Below are 18,248 nucleotides of genomic sequence, written 5' to 3'. Positions count from 1 at the left end.
ATTCCTCTAAATCATTCCATCTCAATTCTACAGTCCCACCAAATGCCTTGAATTCTTAGTCTTAAAGCCCTCTACTGATACCTGATTTTTGTGACCCAGCATAAGACACATGTAGATTGTGACTACATCTAACAAAATGCTCAAAGCACTGGATCTCCTTTTTTTCTGAATCTTTGGCACTGGCAATATCTGTACCCCTGGACCTCAGGTTTTCTGTTTCCGTTTCTATGAGTCCAGACAGGGGGCAGAGGGCACCCAAAACTAAGTTCTAATTGCCGTGTCTCTTGATAACTTGGTTCCTCAGATTTTACTTTTCCAAGATACCCTCGATCAGTCTGGTTTGAACCTGTTCCCCATTTCTGCTGCCCCTACATATACAGTCCAGAAATCTTGGTTGAAGGGACTCTGTCTAGCTCGAATGTGGCGAGCACGGCTCTGGCAGGCCTTGCTCTTCTTCTCCATTCTCTCTGCCTTGCCAAAAACCATTAGATTACACTCCTAAAGCTAGCCACCAAGCTCTGTTCCCTTATTTGGCCACTTCCTCCTTCTGAGGCTGACTACCAAGGTCCAGCTATCAAAGCATTAAAGTCCAGGACTCAAAAGCCCCCTTTAGTTCACCTAATGAACATTTAAAATTAAACACCTAATCCTAACATGAGGTTTTCCCCATTACTTTTATAAACCACCATTTGACTATGTGTCATGTCTGTCTCCTCTCTATCCAGAGGCCGTCCTTTGTCCCTCTGGGAAAAATACCCCCTCCCCATTTCTACTGTCCCCTTCCCCTTCTCCCTTCTCCCCTATCTCCTTTACCACCACAACCTAGCCCATTCTAGCACAGACCTCCCATTTTTCTCCTCTTAAAAATCACACCTGCAAGGTCATTTGCTGCCATTTTTCTGCCCGAGTCAGAAAGCAGCCACTTTAACTTTTCTTGCCCGCTTAATGGAGGCTCTCTCTGTGAGAACAGGAGTTTGGCTGTGGTTTGTGCCTAAGCCGGGGTCCAGGAGGGCCCTGCTGTGTGTTTGTCCTCTTCACCAGTTTCCCAAGTCAAGTTGCAGACTGTTGAGGTTTTTGCACATTTGGTTCTTTTCATATTGTAATTCCATGTTCCTGGGATACCATGGTCTTCCCAGATTCCTCATCTCACCCATATCTCGACCCCTAGAAATGTTCATCTTACTCACTGTTGACTGTACCATATGCCTCTTGGGCTCTGTACCCCAAGGCCCCTTGACTTAGGAGCCCTCATATTTGGGTTTTGGGTTGGTATCACCTGATGCAGAAATGATGTATAGTCCTTAGGAATTTGCTGCATTTTGTCTCCCAGTTACCCAAAACCACACAATATACAACATTCATCCTTGCTGTCATGTGAGGGATAGGATTTTCCTGCCTTAAGACACAAGGATAAGATGGGAGAAACACACACACACACACACACACACACACACACACACACACACACACCTTCTGACCATCATAAGACAGCCAGATGGGTCAGCACCAATCAAGGCTCCCAGTGGAACTCTAATCTACTTCTTCCGTGTACGGTACATCCTCATCAACCTCAAGTGCAGGGAATTCTATCAAGAATAGCAGTGCTTAGCTCCTCGGCTGCTACCCCCGTCTTCATCAATGCAAAGGCCTCACTTGATTGCAAGGCACTGGCTGGCTTAATCATGGAACGTGGGCTGCTGAGGGAGAATTGTTACCAAAAGTTCATGCTACACTATCAGTATACAAGACAAGATGTGCCAGCTCATGCAATAGTGGGAATGGACTATTGTGGGTACAACCAACAACTTTCAGATTGGATTTAAGTCCCTACTGCAAAAGAGAATTCACAGCTACTAAAGTAGGCCATGACAGAAACTTATGGTGGGGTGATCCGAGGTGCCAGCAACTGCTATTATTTTGTTGAGTAGATGTGAGCAGTTGACGAATTTCCTTCTGAACATTTATTCTTATACCCACAGAGCACTACCTCTGCCTGCCTGAGTTGTGCAGGAGGACACCTCTTGCAGTGTACTGTGGTTGCTGATGGAGAGACATGTTAACTACTGAGAACAAGTAACTATCGCATTGGCATGGTAGTCCAGAACTCAAAAAAGAATCAAGAGCACATCACTTCTTCCAAGGCTCTGGAATATAAGTTTGAAAAAAGAGAACAGAAGGTCTGAGGGTAGACACATGGCCCGAGGAAGGAATGGGACATAATAGAAAAGAAAGGGACATTGGGACACCTGGGAAAGGATAGGAGCCCCTCACTCCAGAATCCAGGTGCAAATAACAAATTTCAATGTGTGAAGGTTGCCTACCAAGAGGTGTCACGTCCGTGGAAATTTCCAGTGAGAATGCTAATACAGGGATGAGGAGTGCATGGCTTTTGAGTATGTGGATCCCTTCTCAGAGGCAACTCTGACGGGAAGAGCAGGTTCTGAACACCCCTTGGGAGGCAGAAAAAGAAGTGCCTGAGGACTTAGCACAAACAAAGGATACTCCTACCTGCAGCTGTCTTAGATGGTCCAGGATGTTCAACTGTTCAGAAAAGCCCCAGCTCTTGTGGTGGTATATTGTGTACCCCAATAAAGCTTGCCTGATGAAAGTTAGTAGTTAGTCACCACAATCAAACTTGTAGTCATGTTAGGTATGTTTTCAATGTCTAACAGAGATATATTTTAGGTGAACAGGTCATCTTCAAATACTCAAGAGATCTACAGAATATGGCATTTAAGATGTTTTAATAACATAGATTTTTTTTCTTTTTTTTATGACTATGAGACACATCTGCTCCTGATAGCACCAATCTACTTCAGAGAAAATGATGGGCATTGAAGAAATTCTGTGGCGATATTGTGTTCCCCAATATATTGTGCACCCTAATAAACTTATCTGGGGTCAGAGAACAGAACAGCCACTAGGTAGACATAGAGGTCAGAAAAATTGTGGCAAACATACCTTTAATCGTATCACTTGGGAGGCAGAGATCCATCTGGATCTCTGTGAGTTCAAGACCACATTAGGAATAGAGCCAGATGTGGTGGCACACACCTTTAATCCCGGCACTTGAGATCTCATGTGTTTGCTTGGAAAAGACACACGCCTTTAATCCCAGAAAGTTATGGCAGGAAGCAGAAAGGTATATAAGGCATGAAGACCAGAAACTAGAGTCTTTTTAAGCATTTAGGCTTTTAGCAGCAGTACATCCGAGATCCATTTAGATGAGGACTCAGAGGCTTTCAGTCTGAGGAAACAAGATCAGCTGAGAAGTTGGCAAGATGAGGTTGGATGTGGCTGGTTCTGTTTCTCTGATCTTTCAGCTTTCACCCCAATACCTGGCTCTGGGTTTGTTTTTATTAATAAAACCTTCTAAGATTCATGCTACAAAATTCCATATGGAGTTCACTTTCTTTGTGGCCAAGAAAGTGCCCTTACATTGACTGCTGACAGTATGCTGTCCAAAATGGACAAGCAGGACACAAAAGAAAGGACTGATAATCCTTGCCAAGAAAAGATAGGAAGACTCTTTAGAAAATCCTGCTTCAGAAATGAGTCTGTCAGATATGCTAGACTTGTAGGACAAAGATGGATGCCCCAACGTTGCAGAGAAACCTCAGGTGATTTTCCAGGCAGCCAGCTGTTTCTGTCATTTCTCACATTTTTTGGAAGTCACTTGTTTGTGCTTCCTCCTTTATTCAATATTATTTCCTTCTCTGGTCTCTGAGGGAGTTGAAGATTAGATAGTTATACTTAGTTTTCCTTGTTAACAAATTCAGAAAAGAAACCCATCAAAGAGGTGTAAAGTGTGTAACTTTGAAAGACATCAAAAGATAGTTTTCAGTTGATAACACAAATTAGGGTAGAAGGTGAATTATATACAATCCTTTGGATTCACAAAGATAGGATAGATTATGGAGTATTTTCTCTGAATGTGTAAAATGCAAATGGACTAGACATTGTTGATGTTATTTATTGCCTGTATTATATTGTATATAGTTATTGTACTTATTTACATAATTTTCTTATATTAGTTATAACCTTTTACTACTTTAGACAAAAAAGGGGAAATGTGGTGATATTTTATTTGTGCTCTAACAAATAAGGCTTTCCTGAAAATCAGAAGGAGCTAGCCCTAGTTAACCATAGAGGTCTGGAGGTCTAGACAGACAGACAGAAAGTGATAGAGCTGGGTGGAGAGAGGAAGTGATAAGGCAGGGTGGAGAGAGTAGCTTGCTCTCTTTGGGCAGATGATTTCACAGGGGTAAGAACTAGTGGCTTGCTGCTCTGCCTCTCTGATCTTTCAGCTTTTACCCCAATATCTGGCTCTGGGGTTTTATTATTAATGAGACCCCTTAGTAATTCATGTTACAAGCTCCCCCATAGCAGCCTCCTCTCCAGTACTAGGGAGGGAGGATGCAAAACATGACAGCCACCCTTGTCTTCCATCATGGCTTATCACCAGCTAGGTGGGGAGGACTCGTTGGCCCCTATCCATTCACACAGACATCCCTTGGAAGAGCCCCAAAAACTTCACAAAGAAGGTCCACTAAACACCCACCCTCACAACAAGGTTGAAAAGGAGCCAAGAAGTTATGTACTCAGCTTCCCTGCTGGAAATGAAGTCCAGTATTAAGGCTCAGAGCCGCTAGCAGCGGTCTTTTTACTCTCCAGGCCTCGGTTTTCTCTACTAGAGGAGAAAGTGGGGTAGAACGGAGCCCCCATTCTCATCCACCTTAATTCCTGAGCCTGCTTTGCTTCCTACCGAGGTCTCCATACAAGTCTCATCAACTAGTGTTCTGTCTGTGATTTCTAGGCAGCTAATTGACCCCACAGAGGCTCAACTCTCTTATCTATAAAGTGAAACAACTTAGGAAAACATACTAATTATTTTTCCAGACAGGAGCTTGTGTATAGCACACACTGTCTTGGAACTAAATTATATAGCCCCAAGTGATCTCAAAATCACCATAATCCTCCAGGCTCAGCCCCCTGAGTGGTAACACTCTGATTGAACCACTACACTCAGCTTAAGAAAACGTTTTTCATTCTTGTAGGGCCTGGTGGCGAGGCTGATGGATCTGGGTGGCACAAGTCGGGAGGTAAAAGCATGGGCACTACAAGTTCAAGATTGCATCATGATCAGTCTTGGCTACATGAGACCATGACTCAAAACCAAAAACAACAAGATAGTTAGATGTAAGGTAGCTACTGTTAACACTGCAGGACTTGTAATGCATGCAAACACTTGCTGTTATTAACAGTTAGACTGTGAATTCAACAGCAGGACACATTCATTGAGGAAAACAAAACAAAACAGAAAAACAAAAACATGTGGTCCCTAGGGCCCTGCTTGCCACTTGTGAGGCTTTCAGAAGGTAGCTTTTCACTCTGACTTCAACACTAAGTATGGTAACAGGTGTCCTGGTCAGTTCTTATTGTCAACTTGCCACAGTCTAGAGTCATTCTGATAAGACAGCCTCAATTGAGCAATGGCCAAGATCAGGTTGGCCTCTGAACATGTCTGGGGGTGGAGAATCACCTTATTTATTGACATAGCTCACTGTGGGCAGCACCATTCCTAAGCAAGGAGGCCTGGGCTATATAACAACTCTAGCTGATCATGAGTCAGAGAGTGAACCAGTAAGCAGAGTTCCTTCTTGGTTTCTGCTTCAGTTCCTGCCCTGACTTCCCTTAGTGACAGGCTGTGACCCAGAAGTATAAGGCAAATAAACTCTTTCCTCACCTAAGTTACTTTTGGTCAGAGTGTTTTATCACAGTCATAGAAAGCAAACTAGAGCAGTGGCTCTTACCTCATAGGACTACTGAGTGATTTGAAACCAGTGTGAAGTATGAATGAAGGAATGATGCCCATCTCTAGTACTACAATGCTTGTAGTCTATTATCATTGCTTTTTTTTTTTTTTCAGTACCAAGGACTAGAAGTCATGAATCACCCTCAACCCTATTTGTTTGTTTGTTTATTCTGTTTGAAACATAGTCTCAATTATACCTAAGCAGGCCCCAAAACACATGGCAATCCTTCTGCCACAGTCTCCCAGCTGCTGGGGTTTCAGTCAAGCAATTGCACGGCTCTCTACACTGCTCTCTTGACCCCTGCTCTCAGGCTGGTGCTCACTGGCATCTTTACAATAAAAACTCTGAAACCTTAAATAAAGTTTCATGATTGTGTGTGGGTGCTGGTGTTGCACGTGGCACAGGCATTTGCACATAGGTCAGAGGACAACTTCTGTGGAGTTGGGTCTCTCCTTTAGTCCACTCAGGAGGATTTGAAGGATCAAACTTGAGTCACTAGGCTTTGAAACAGGTGTCTTTATGCCCTAAGCCGCTTCACGGGTCCTCTTTTTGAGACAAGATGGGCTCATTCACCCTGGGCCAATCTCTGACCTGGAATTAGTCCACTTAATCCCCTAAGAGGAAAGTTTAATTAAAATTCTCATTTGAAGTCACAACAAGAAACTGGGAGGCAGCACACTGTAACGCAGGTTTCTGTGGCTCTTGTTGGTTATTTGCGGAGCTCTTACCCTGAGAGGAAATGTCACAAAACACAACAGAATCCACTAACAAGAGTTTTATTAAGATAAGAGAGAGAGAGACAGATGTGCACAGGCCTGTGGAAAAGACACATGAGTAAAGATGGAGCCGGGAATCATGGTGCTGGCTCATAAAGGCTGGGCCATGCCTGAGTACACAGGTCCATGTGACTATTCCACACATGCGTGTAGATCACATGGTTGCGCTGTGTGCTTTATGCAACCATGCAAAGCCACGGGGTCCTTGTCATGCAAGACATTTTGACCCAAAAATGACTAGGCAGCAGTGACTAGGTCCTGTTGGACGTGCAGGACCATGCCCAACCGTGGGGGCGTGTTGTGAATCCATATCATCCTGGACTCCTGTTTTTTTTTAAAAAAAAAGAAAAAAAAATGGCAGACGAGTGGGTATGGAGTGTCGTTTCTCTCAAAGACTGCTTCCAGCTGAATGGTGGGCATCAGTTGGCTCTTGGGGAACGGGGAGGGTAGCTTCTGAAGTCCTGGGATGATGGTGGGGGTCCTGGGATGAAGTTCTGTCGTCCCTTGTTCTGCAGCTGTCCATCCTTTGTGCTGTGGCTGGGAACCTTTTGTCTGACAAGATACTGTTGACATTAAAAAAAAGCTTAGAGAGAAAAGAATCATTATTATTTTATTTTTGGAGTTGACATTTATCTGAGGCAGATCTGGCCTGTCCAGATGGAGACATGTTAAAAAGTGGCTCTGAGAGAATTAATGATTATTATGGTGTTCCATTCAGCTCTAGTATCCAATTTCCAGATAGCTAACATGAATAGGTGCCTTAGTCTGTGGCTTGTGACAAGTTTCTGCACCCCAATAAATCTCTCTGCCGACACAGCAATCCAAATCAAGCCGAATTAGAAAGGCCCCAGTTTAATGAGTAAAGCGCTCCTGGATGATTTTCTGACCCTCCAGAGAGGAGATTCTGTGGTAGTTGTGTTAAGCATCTCTGGGGGAGGAGCGGTGTTTGGGGAGAGAGATGGGGGAGGGGAGTTGAGGTGGAGCTTCCACCAGAACATTCCAAATTTTTTGGGTATATGGGTGTCAAGGGCTGAGGTGGAGCTTCCACCAGAACAGATTAGATGTTTCTCAACTCCTTTTCCCTGGCAAAGAATGGTTTTAATGGAGTCACTGAGACATGCAAGAGTAAAGTCTTGGATTTGAGAATATCTGTAGGGACTCACACTCTGTCGTTGGCTCTGCTGCTACCAGGACCATGGAGCAGTGAGCTGATGGAGAGATTTCCATTTCAACAGGCAAGAATGGGATTCAACCTCAGTCACTCACAGAAGAAGCACTGGTCTCAGCAAGAACCAGAGGATTGTACTGATAGAGATGCTGATGAGGAGACCTTGCTCAGAATCAGGAAGCCTCCAGCTGGGTTGGACTGGCTCCACAACCTGCATTCTGCCCTGGTTCTGATTCCTTTGGACTGCCTTGCCCAGCAGGGGTGAATTCAGGACAGCTTTCCAGATCAAGGCCTGTACCTCCAGTTCTGCCAGCATGGGAGCCTTGGCAGCTGCCCAAATTTCTGTCATCACACAGATAGCATCTGTTAGCACAAGCACATCTTGGGGAGGAGCTAGTTAATCTCTCCCCTTGCTTCTTGGGCTGGATCTGCACACTGGAGCTGAAGCCTAGCATTGGAACATCACTGATCCCTAGGCATGCTGGGAAACTGATACCTTGTGGCCCTCCCTAATTTCCTTGATCTTATAATGGGACAAAGCAGGAGTGTGAGCTATGGCATTTGCCCTCAGTAGGTGCTAGGTGGGGTCAGGAGTGAGATTCTTAGGAGACATAGGTTCTAGTGAAGAGATAACATCCAAGCCATATAATATGGGGTATTAGTTTCTTCATCAGTAAATGGAAGGCTCTCAGGTGGTTTGGCCTGACTTAGGCCTTATGGTAAATGAATAATGCAAGGACTGTGGAAGCCAAAATTCAGTGGGATCTTGAGTATGAGGCAAGCCTGTGCTACATGATGAGATCTTGACTTTGAATTGTAAATTCTGCCTGTGAGATCATTGGCACAATTCAGTGGGTTTGGGTTCCAAGCAATCAATGCTCACTAAAACCAACCCAGGCCAGTGACTGGGTCCTTTGTCTAGTGAACTCAGAGAACAAATTTCATGGCCAATGGGAGGGTTAATTTTAGAAAGCAGTTTTGTTATAGGATGATAGAGGAGAGCTTCCAAAATAGGAAGCAGGCAGAATTCCTCTACAGCAAGAGCAAGTCTCAGAAAGAGTTGCCACCAAGAGTCATTGCCTAGGACCCCATAATGTTTATCAGGCTAATACAAGCTGGCCGGGTCTGGTTGTTACACAGATTACTTTCACACACCTCTTTATCCTCATAACTTGACTGCAGTTTGGGGCACTCCTCGCTTGTAACTTCCAAGAAGTGTGCTCACTGTTGTGTAAAAAGACATGATAGTATCAAGAAACCAGACCACAGATCAGTGTTGTTACTTACATTTTTGTTGCTGGGATAAAACACTATTACCAAAGCCATATACAGAAGGAAGTTTTTTTTTGGCTTTTGGTTCCAGGCGGATAAGAGTCTGTCATGGCAGGGAAGCATGGAAATAAGCAAACACTGTGGTTAGAGCTGGAGGCTGAGAGTGAACTGGGAATAGAGCATGAATTTTAGACCTCAAAGTCTGCCACCAGTGACACACCTCCTCCAACAAAGATGTACCTCCTAAACTTATCCAAACATCACCACCAACTGGGAGCCAAGTATTCAAACATCTTAGCCTGTGAAGCATATTCTCATGCAAACCACTACTAGTGCCCCTAAGTTTTGGGGTTTTTTTTGGTGTTTTGTATTTTTATTTGTTTTTGTGGCATTTGTGACTATGGCCAGGACAGAACTGTGAAGAGAATTAAGACAGAACTGGTAGTTAATGATCAGAAACAGAATTCTAGGTCTTGGACCCTAAAATGCTTGACTAGCTTCCTTCTCCTGTTCTCATCCCTGGGAGGAGTGTGCAAGGGACTGACACTAGGTATCCCAAGAGGCATGGGTGTGGTGATGGGTCAGACCCAAAGTGGCTGTCTTGAAACACAGGACAAAGAAAGGTGTGTAGAGTTGGTTGAGACAACTCCATCCCATCAAGTACAGAGAGAATCTCAACCCAAAGGCTCTCTGTTAGTGTTCCTTACCAGTGGAAAAGAAAAGTCAAAAGATTTGTTAATTCAAGTATCATGTCAGTGCACTGTTCTCTCTGCATTAATCTCTTGGGGAGAGTGATATAAATAAGGCAGGAGCATAACTTGGGGGAAAACTTGCCTCCCATGCTCTAATTTAGTCACTAGTTTGGACTCCCACTGTGAAGGCAATACAGACCCCATGTTAGGGTAGGGCCATCATCTTAGACCACCTGCTGTACTCAGTTCCAAGAAGGACATTAGGAGTGTGCCATGACAACTTGAACAGATACAGGGCAGTATGCTCCTGCAGACATTCTGTCTGTGGTTTATAGCCCTTGAAGATATCTAGATAATCCTGCTGAGTGGCCAGATAGTCCTGCTCTGCAAGTTGTGGTTCCCAGTCAAAAAGTCTAACCCAATGGTTTCAAATGTGGTTTCTCACCCAAAGTTTAGACCAATAGTTTTTAAAAATCACCTTGTCCCATATCCCTTCTATCCGATCCTAAGTTACCAATTCCTGGCTTGTGGTTTTTCCCTATGAAATCTCTGTATACTTGGGCTTGTGGCCACTGCCACATTTCCTTCCATCTGCCGTGTGGTGGCCCAGGTTAAACCTGATAATAAAAGGACCCTTATGTGCTTGCATCAGAAACCAGCTCCTTGGTGGTCTCTAGGGGTTTTGCAAAATGGGTACAACACCAGTATGATAGAAGACAAAGCAGGGCATTATAATCTGTGTTCTACAAGCACATTTGTACCTCATTTGTCAGAAGTAATCAGCATGTACATATTGCTAATCCATAGTTCAGCACTGAACTTTAAAGGTAGATGTCACCCAACCAGAGAGCCTGCATGGAACTGACCTAGGCCTGCTGCATACATGTTACATCTGGGTAAACTCACTCTTCACATGAGACTCCTAACAGTGAGAGGAGGGGCTGTCTCTGACTCTCTTGCCTGTTTTGGGGATTCATTCCTCCTACCTTGACTCATTCAGCCTTAATAGAAGAGGAGGTGCCTAGTCTCACTGCAACTTGATATAGCATGGATGGCTGATATCCATGGGAGGCAAGCCTGTATCTGAAGAGAAACAGTGGAGGAGTGGATGGGGGTGGGTGGGAGAAGAGGGAAGAACTGGAAAGAGGGCATGGGAGGAAACTTTGATTGGGATGCAAAAACAAATACAAACAAAAAACAGAGGAAAACTCAGAAAGTATTATAATTAAAAAATTAAAAGTTAAGGGGAGAAAAAAAGGAAAGAAAGAAAGAGAGAGAGAGAGAGAGAGAGAGAGAGAGAGAGAGAAAGAAAGAAAGAAAGAAAGAAAGAAAGAAAGAAAGAAAGAAAGAAAGAAAGAAAGAAAGAAAGAGTAGATGTGATCTGAAACCAGGAAGGAAGGATCCAGGACTGAGATTATGCAAACCCTTCCTGGGTACACAGGCAAAGACAACGATGAGGCAAAGTTTGGAGTCTCAAAGACAAGGCCTCCCACTTTGTCAGAGGGACAAGACTAACTTTCAGTTGATTTCTTACCTTTGTTTAGTCTTTTATAAAATATGGGAGAGATAGATTTTCCTACATCTCCCCAGATTCCCTGCTCTCTGAATGAAGTTCTTTGTTAGTTGAGATAGATACCAACACACACACACACACACACACCAACCCCCCCCCCATAAGTCTTAAATCCCTGGATGCTGGATATCCGCTGCTAATGTAATAAGACAATCAAACCAAATTAATAAATTCAGGTTTAATGACGGAGCAAAGTAATCCTGGGTGACCCTTGGAAAGGCAGGGGAAGAGTCACATGGCAAGGATGGCTACCAGGCCTTAAGTAACCTGTAGGAATGGTCTTGAACAGCCCCAGGGAGGGCCTGGCTTTTGGTGGGCTTTGAGGGGCAGTTCTAGGGGAGGAGCTGCTGTTTTTCGGGCTTTGAGGGGGCGGGTTTGGGGAGAGATGGGCGAGGGAAGCTGAGGCGGAGCTTCCATCCAAACACCCCCTACAAAACCAGAACAGGATTTACTCCTGGAAAATAACACAATGGCAGTGGTGAAGGAGAGACACAGATCTACGCTGTCACCCTCAGCAGCACTGTTTCCCTAACATTTTAGGGACCTCAACTAAAACAGGGCGTCTATGACTTGGGCACATAAAAGAACTTCAGTTGTAGTCTCTGTATCGAGCAGAGTTGTAGAGTTGAATAAAGTTACTTTAACATAGGTCTGAGCACAATGTTTAAGAAGACAGATATGGGGGTGTGGGAATGCGCATATCGAAGAAGAGTCATGGAGAGTAAGACACATCCATATGTAGATACAGGCTCCATAAAGGAGAGTCACATTTAACCGTCTTAATATTAGCTATGTATAGCATCTTGGTGACTCTCAAGTTACATCTGAAAAGTTGCTAAGAAACCTTTCTTTTCTTGTTCATCTTTCTTCTTTCTTTTTTTCTTTTTAGATTTATTTATGTACTTTATGTATATGAGCAACCTATCTGCATGTATATCTTCATGACAGAAGAGGGCATACAATCCCATTATAGATGGTTGTGAGCCACCATGTGGGTGCCAGGAATTGAAAGCAGGACCTCTAAAAGAGCAGCCAGTGCTCTTAACTGTGGTGATATTGTGTTCCCCAGTATATCATGCACCCTAATAAACTTATCTGGGGTCAGAGAACAGAACAGCCACTAGATATAGAGGCTAGAAAATGGTGGCACACACACGCCTTTAATCCTATCGCTTGGGAGGCAGAGATCCCTCCCTGTGAGTTTAAAGCCACACTGGAAACAGCCAGGCCTGGTGACTCACGCCTTTAATCCCAGGAAGTGAGCCTTTAATCCCAGGAAGTGATGGCAGAAAGCAGAAAGGTATATAAGGCATGAGGACCAGGAACTAGAGCTGGTTAAGCTTTCAGGCTTTCGAGAAGCAGTACAGCTGAGATCCATTTGGATAAGGACTCAGAGGCTTCCAAACTGAGGAAACAGGGTCAGATGAGGAACTGGCAAGGTGAGGTGGCTGTGGCTTGTTCTGTTTCTCTGATCATCCAGCATTCACCCCAATACCTGGCTTCAGGTTTGTTTTATTAATAAGACCTGTTAAGATTCGTGCTAGACTTAACCGATGAGTCATCTCTCCAGCCAGTCTTTTTTTCCCCCTTAACATGTGATTTTATAGAGTAGTTCTCAAAATGCCATATGAAGAACTATAATAGGATAAGATACATCCTTGTTGTGGCCATGGCATAGACCCTAGTGCCGAGCCAGGTTGGGAACTCCCTTCTAAGAGCCTCAGGGAAAAGTGTGCATTTCATACACAGTATAGTTAATAATAATGTGGATTAGAGAAGCAAAGTGGAGGTTTGCAAACATCAGGAAAAAGGCCACCACTCAGGGATTTGTTGTCTTCCTGAGAAGAGAGGGTGGACAAAGGCAGAAGGCACTTCTGGTATTGTTCTACCTGTTTCTCGAAACCCCCAGAGACCACCAAGGAGCCAGCTTCTGATGCAAGCACATAAGGGTCCTTTTATTCAGGTTCAACCTGGGCCACCACCATGCAGATGGAGGGAAATGTGGCAGTGACCTAGAGCCCAGGTGTACAGAAGATTTATAGGGAAAAAGTATAAGCTGGGAATTACATGCTTTGGCAACTTAGGATTGGGTAGAAGAGATATGAGGCAAGGTGATTTTTTGAAACTTGGTTTAGACTTTGGGTGAGAAACCACATTTGAAACCATTGGGTTAGACTTTTTGACTGGGAACCACAACTTGCAGAGCAGGACTATCTGGGCTGCTCAGCAGGATTACCTAGATATCTTCAAGGGCCATAAACCACAGACAGAATGTCTGCAGGAGCATACTGCCCTGTATCTGTTCAAGTTGTCATGGCACACTCCTAATGTCCTTCTTGGAACTGAGTACAGCAGGTAGTCTAAGATGATGGCCCTTCCCTAACATGGGGTCTGTATTGCCTTCACAATATAACTTCCTGTAAAACTGTACTCCACTGTAGAGAAGGGAGACAGCGGGGGTACTAGGGACCCCAGCTTCTTTCTCATGCTAACCACATAAGGACTCTGGAGCTCCAATGACTGTCTCCCTTCAGCATAGTTTGGGGAGACAGCCTGGTCTGGACTACTGGGCAGAAAAGGAACTGAACTGAAGGCATCAGAACCACATTGCTGGGCTGAGAGGAGTTTCTGACTCTGGGGCCGACTCTGAGAGACCCAAGAGACTACAGCATTCCACAGCCCTAGCCTGTGCCTCCGCCTCTGTCCCAGGCACCATTCCAAGCTGTGGGCTGTCACGGTAAGTGAATGTTACAGCTCTGGAGGGAAACTATCCTGACTTACTGGGAAGCTGGGGGATACCTAGAGCCACAATCGCACAGCTCAGCCCCAGAGGGAAAGGTATCCTGACTTGTTGGGAAGCTGGGATGCGGTAGGGGATAGTCTTCCTGAGAGATATAGCAATCCTGCTCCTCTCCTAGGAGAAAGCCATTACAGCAGAACTTTGTTTGGCTTCCCCGACAAGAGGGCTTTCCCCCAGAGCTAGGCTTCTCTACCAAGATGGTGTTCACTCTGCTACACTGGAAACCCTCCGCTGAAATGTAGCAATCTCCTCCAGCTCCTGCGAAAAGTTGTTACTTTTTTCCACTCTGCCTTGCTCAGCCCCACAAACGGAACCTTTCAGCAAGTTTTTTTTCTCCCCAGTCTCCTAATGGATGTCTCAGCAAGTTTCTTCTGTTCTCCTGGTGTTTTCTGCTCTCTTTTACAAAGACCCCTTAAGGGAACGTCTCTGCAAGTTTTTTTTTTTTTTTTCCTGCTCAGTCCCCTAAGGGACATCTCAGCAAGGTTCTTCTGTTCTGCACCAGTTAATGAAGATTTTTCACCCAAGACTCTTTTGAGAAACAGATTTATTTGAGAAGGAGGAGTCCAGGAGAGCAGTCCAGAGCTGCCTCTGCCACGGTGGGAAAGGACAGCCAACTACTGAACAGGCAGAGGGCCTTATATAGGGCTTCTTAGGGATGGAGTTTCTCCAGGGAGTAGATTTTCTGCTCAGGGATTGGTTAATTTTGTTGGTCAGGAGCAGAGTTGGCTCTGATTTTAGGCCCACCCTGTGTTTCTTTCACTGGCCCTTTTTAGCTTTTTGACTCTAATTCTACAGCCAGGCATTTATTTCTTTCACTGGCTCTGATTCTAGGGACAAAGTGTGTTTCTTTGGCACTGATTTCCAGGTCAGGGCATGTTTCTTGGGTTCTGGGTTCAGGACTAAAGTGTCTCCTTTACTGGCTGAGGTCTCAGATCTAGGGTGTGTTTCTTTCACTAGCTCTGGTTTCAGGGCCAGGGTGGGTTTCTTTGGCTGGCTCCCTTTACCCTACAGTCACATTGCCCTCCTCCACAGTCTCCTGTGTGTGTGTCACAATCAGACAGGTGACATAAACACTCACGAAGATCTTAGATTAGAAAGTGCTTGAAACTCACAATGCTCAATGTACAGAAACAAATGTGTGCTGATCCTGTTCCCTCGCAGATGGCACACTACGCCAGAGGAAGGTGCCGAGCCAGGCCAGACTGGAAGAGCGGCCACTGTTGTCCTCCAATGATGACCATAAACCCTTTGCCTCCTTTGGATTTCTATGGTTTACATCACCAGCATTAAGGATGACTTCATCTTGTTAACACAGTCTGTCTTCATTTTGTCTTGAGGCAAGTTTGACCACAACAGCCTTACACTGATTACAGAGACTCCGTGTGATCCAGAAAAACCTGTGTGACCTACAAAGTCCCCAGATATGAGGTTTCCTTCCCTCCTCTACCCCACTGCTTCATGTGTTTCTTCCCGCCTCCCCTCCCTTCATTCCTTTCCCCTTTTCTCTCTACTCTTCTGCCCCCACTCGTACCTCCTTCCTTACCCCCCCCCCTCTTTACCTCCGTCTCTCCATGCCCCCTCCTTGCTCTATCTTTCATACTCTCTCTTGTTCTTTCACTTCTGGACCTATACTCAAGGGACTGTATAAGCCGGGCAATTGTTCTGCTACTGAAATATTCACCCAGCCAGCACTGAAAGGAACGTTATTATTGGTAATTTCTAAAATAAGTTTTTAGGGAACTTTGAAATGTACTACAGCAAATGGGTTCTTATTTCAAAGGTATAAGAAAAAAAAAAACCAGTAGGGGCTGCAGACATGGCTCAGTGATTAAGCACACTTCCACCCATGCAGAGCATCAGAATTCTGTTCCCAGCACCCATAACCACCTGAGATCCACAAAAAATCCAAAAATCTCTTCTGGCCTCCTCAGGTACCCTCACACATGAGCACACACAAAAATAAAAAATTAACAAAAGGAAAAAAATTGGATGTAATTTAAAACTATTAATGTGTTGAAAAGATTCATGAAAATTGCTAAAAAAGGTTCTGCAGGATCCTGCTTACTAGGACAGGATGCAGATACCATCTAGGGTTCTCATTTAGCCCGTGCAAGGCCACGATTTTAGTGAATTTGCTTACATTTGCAGGGATCATCTCTGAAATCAAAGCAACATAAAATCATAATTAGCTGTGGCTTCACTCACTTTCTGTGTCCTCACTCCAGACCTTAGACAAACAACAATCCAATTTTGATATACATAGATGTTCCTCTTCTGAACTTTCTAGGAAAGAGACTCTAGACCATTTGGGGTCTCAATGACTGGTCTTACTCACAGAGCATGGTAGTCTCTGGGGATATCTATGTTGGAGCAGGGATCAATACTTCACTGTTTTTCATGATGGCATGTCACAAGTTTAGTGTCCTCCTTTGGGTATTGTGAATTAAATTCAGTCTCTGTCTTAAACAAAAAAGGAAGGGAACTCTTATTAAAAACAGACACGAGGCACTTTGATTCTATAGGAATAAGAAAAAGCTTGGAAAGGAGCACACGAGAATATTCTAGAGAGGATGAAAATATTATATACTTATGTTCCTCAGCATCTTAGAATAACAGCAGAATTCTGTCTAGTTTCACAGTGGGACATACATGTGTGGCACTGCGCTATTTTTGGAACTCAGGGTGGTGCAGGGAATATTGTGAGTTTAAGACTAGTCTTAGTTGTGATGTGGTTTTAGGTCAGTGCCTGTCTTAAAAACAAAAAGGAAAGAATAACTAAATAAGTTGCTTTGACTTTTATCCTTACAGTTAACTTTTATCCTTATAGAATGGATTTTAATACTTTGGGTCAGTCGTTAATACTTTAACACTGCAGGTATTTTTTGTCGATTTTTGCTTTAATTTAGTGAATGGCATGCTTTTCTTTCAAAGTTTGTCTTTCTTTCTTTCTTCCTTCCTTCCTTCCTTCCTTCCTTCCTTCCTTCCTTCCTTCCTTCCTTCCTTTCCTTCCTTCCTTCCTTCCTTCCTTCCTTCCTTCCTTCCTTCCTTTCTTTCTTTCTTTCTTTCTTTCTTTCTTTCTTTCTTTCTTTCACCAAAATGTTCACTCTTAAATGTTCATCCCATAAATATTTTTATTGTGTTAGGGCGCTTGGCAGAGTTCCATGTACATATAGTAGGACACTTGTAAACTGTGTTTAATCCAGAACAAAATGAGTAACAGAGGTTGAGATGAACGAATGATAGTAATCGGTTAATGAACAAGAGTGAAAGGCCACAACTCATCAACAAACACTTTCATATTTAATTTGAGAAACCATTTGCAAGTAGCTGGACGCAGTGGATTCTTACACACAGTGGTTTGGGAATGGCCTCACACTATGTTTACCAGGAGAGTTCCAAACACTGTCCATGCCAGGATCCTACTGCCCTGATTCTGATTTCATTGTAACTGAAGTTTGGAAGGTTTAAAAAAGTCCTAGGGGGTTATAATGTGCAGCCAGCAGTCAGATCCATGAGTTCCAGGGTCTTGGATGAATTAGCTGTGCATGACACCTATGTACACTACATGGCTTTGCCCACCACCACAGAGCTCATTTCCAGGTGTAAAAAACTGCTTTGCCCAGCTAAAATAAAATTCAAGACACACTCCTTATATGACAATGTTTTTGCAAAACAAAATGCATTCTCAGTGGATGGCACATCTCTCTTAATGTCATTTGCTTTCCTCCTAGATTTTTCAACAGTTTTGAAATTGTTTGATCACAAATAGCACACAAATACAAAGGGGATGGAAATACTTTGCATGCATGTGGAGGTCCATTATACAATGTTTAAAACTTTTTACCTATAATAAGACATAAATTATGCCATTAATCTTTGATATTGTTGCTATTACAGTCAATTTTACCTGTTTAGATTAAAAACAAAACAAAACAAACGAACAAAAAACCTGACACTTCTCAGAATACATGTGAGCTAGAGGGGAGACACCGGAGAGAATACAGAACAGGCAATGATGAGAAAAAAGTATAACGACACTCATTGGAAGACGATATTATGCATAATAACCTAAATAATTAAAGGATTTTTAAAATTCTGCCTGCCACGTTGCTTGTGTGGGATATTGCTGCCTTACAGGACTGTTTTCCATT

The sequence above is a fragment of the Peromyscus leucopus genome, chromosome 22, assembly GCF_004664715.2.
Source record: "Peromyscus leucopus breed LL Stock chromosome 22, UCI_PerLeu_2.1, whole genome shotgun sequence".
Classification (NCBI taxonomy): domain Eukaryota; kingdom Metazoa; phylum Chordata; class Mammalia; order Rodentia; family Cricetidae; genus Peromyscus; species Peromyscus leucopus.
The sequence above is the reverse complement of the archived record's forward strand: the minus strand, read 5'-3'. Positions refer to the sequence as shown.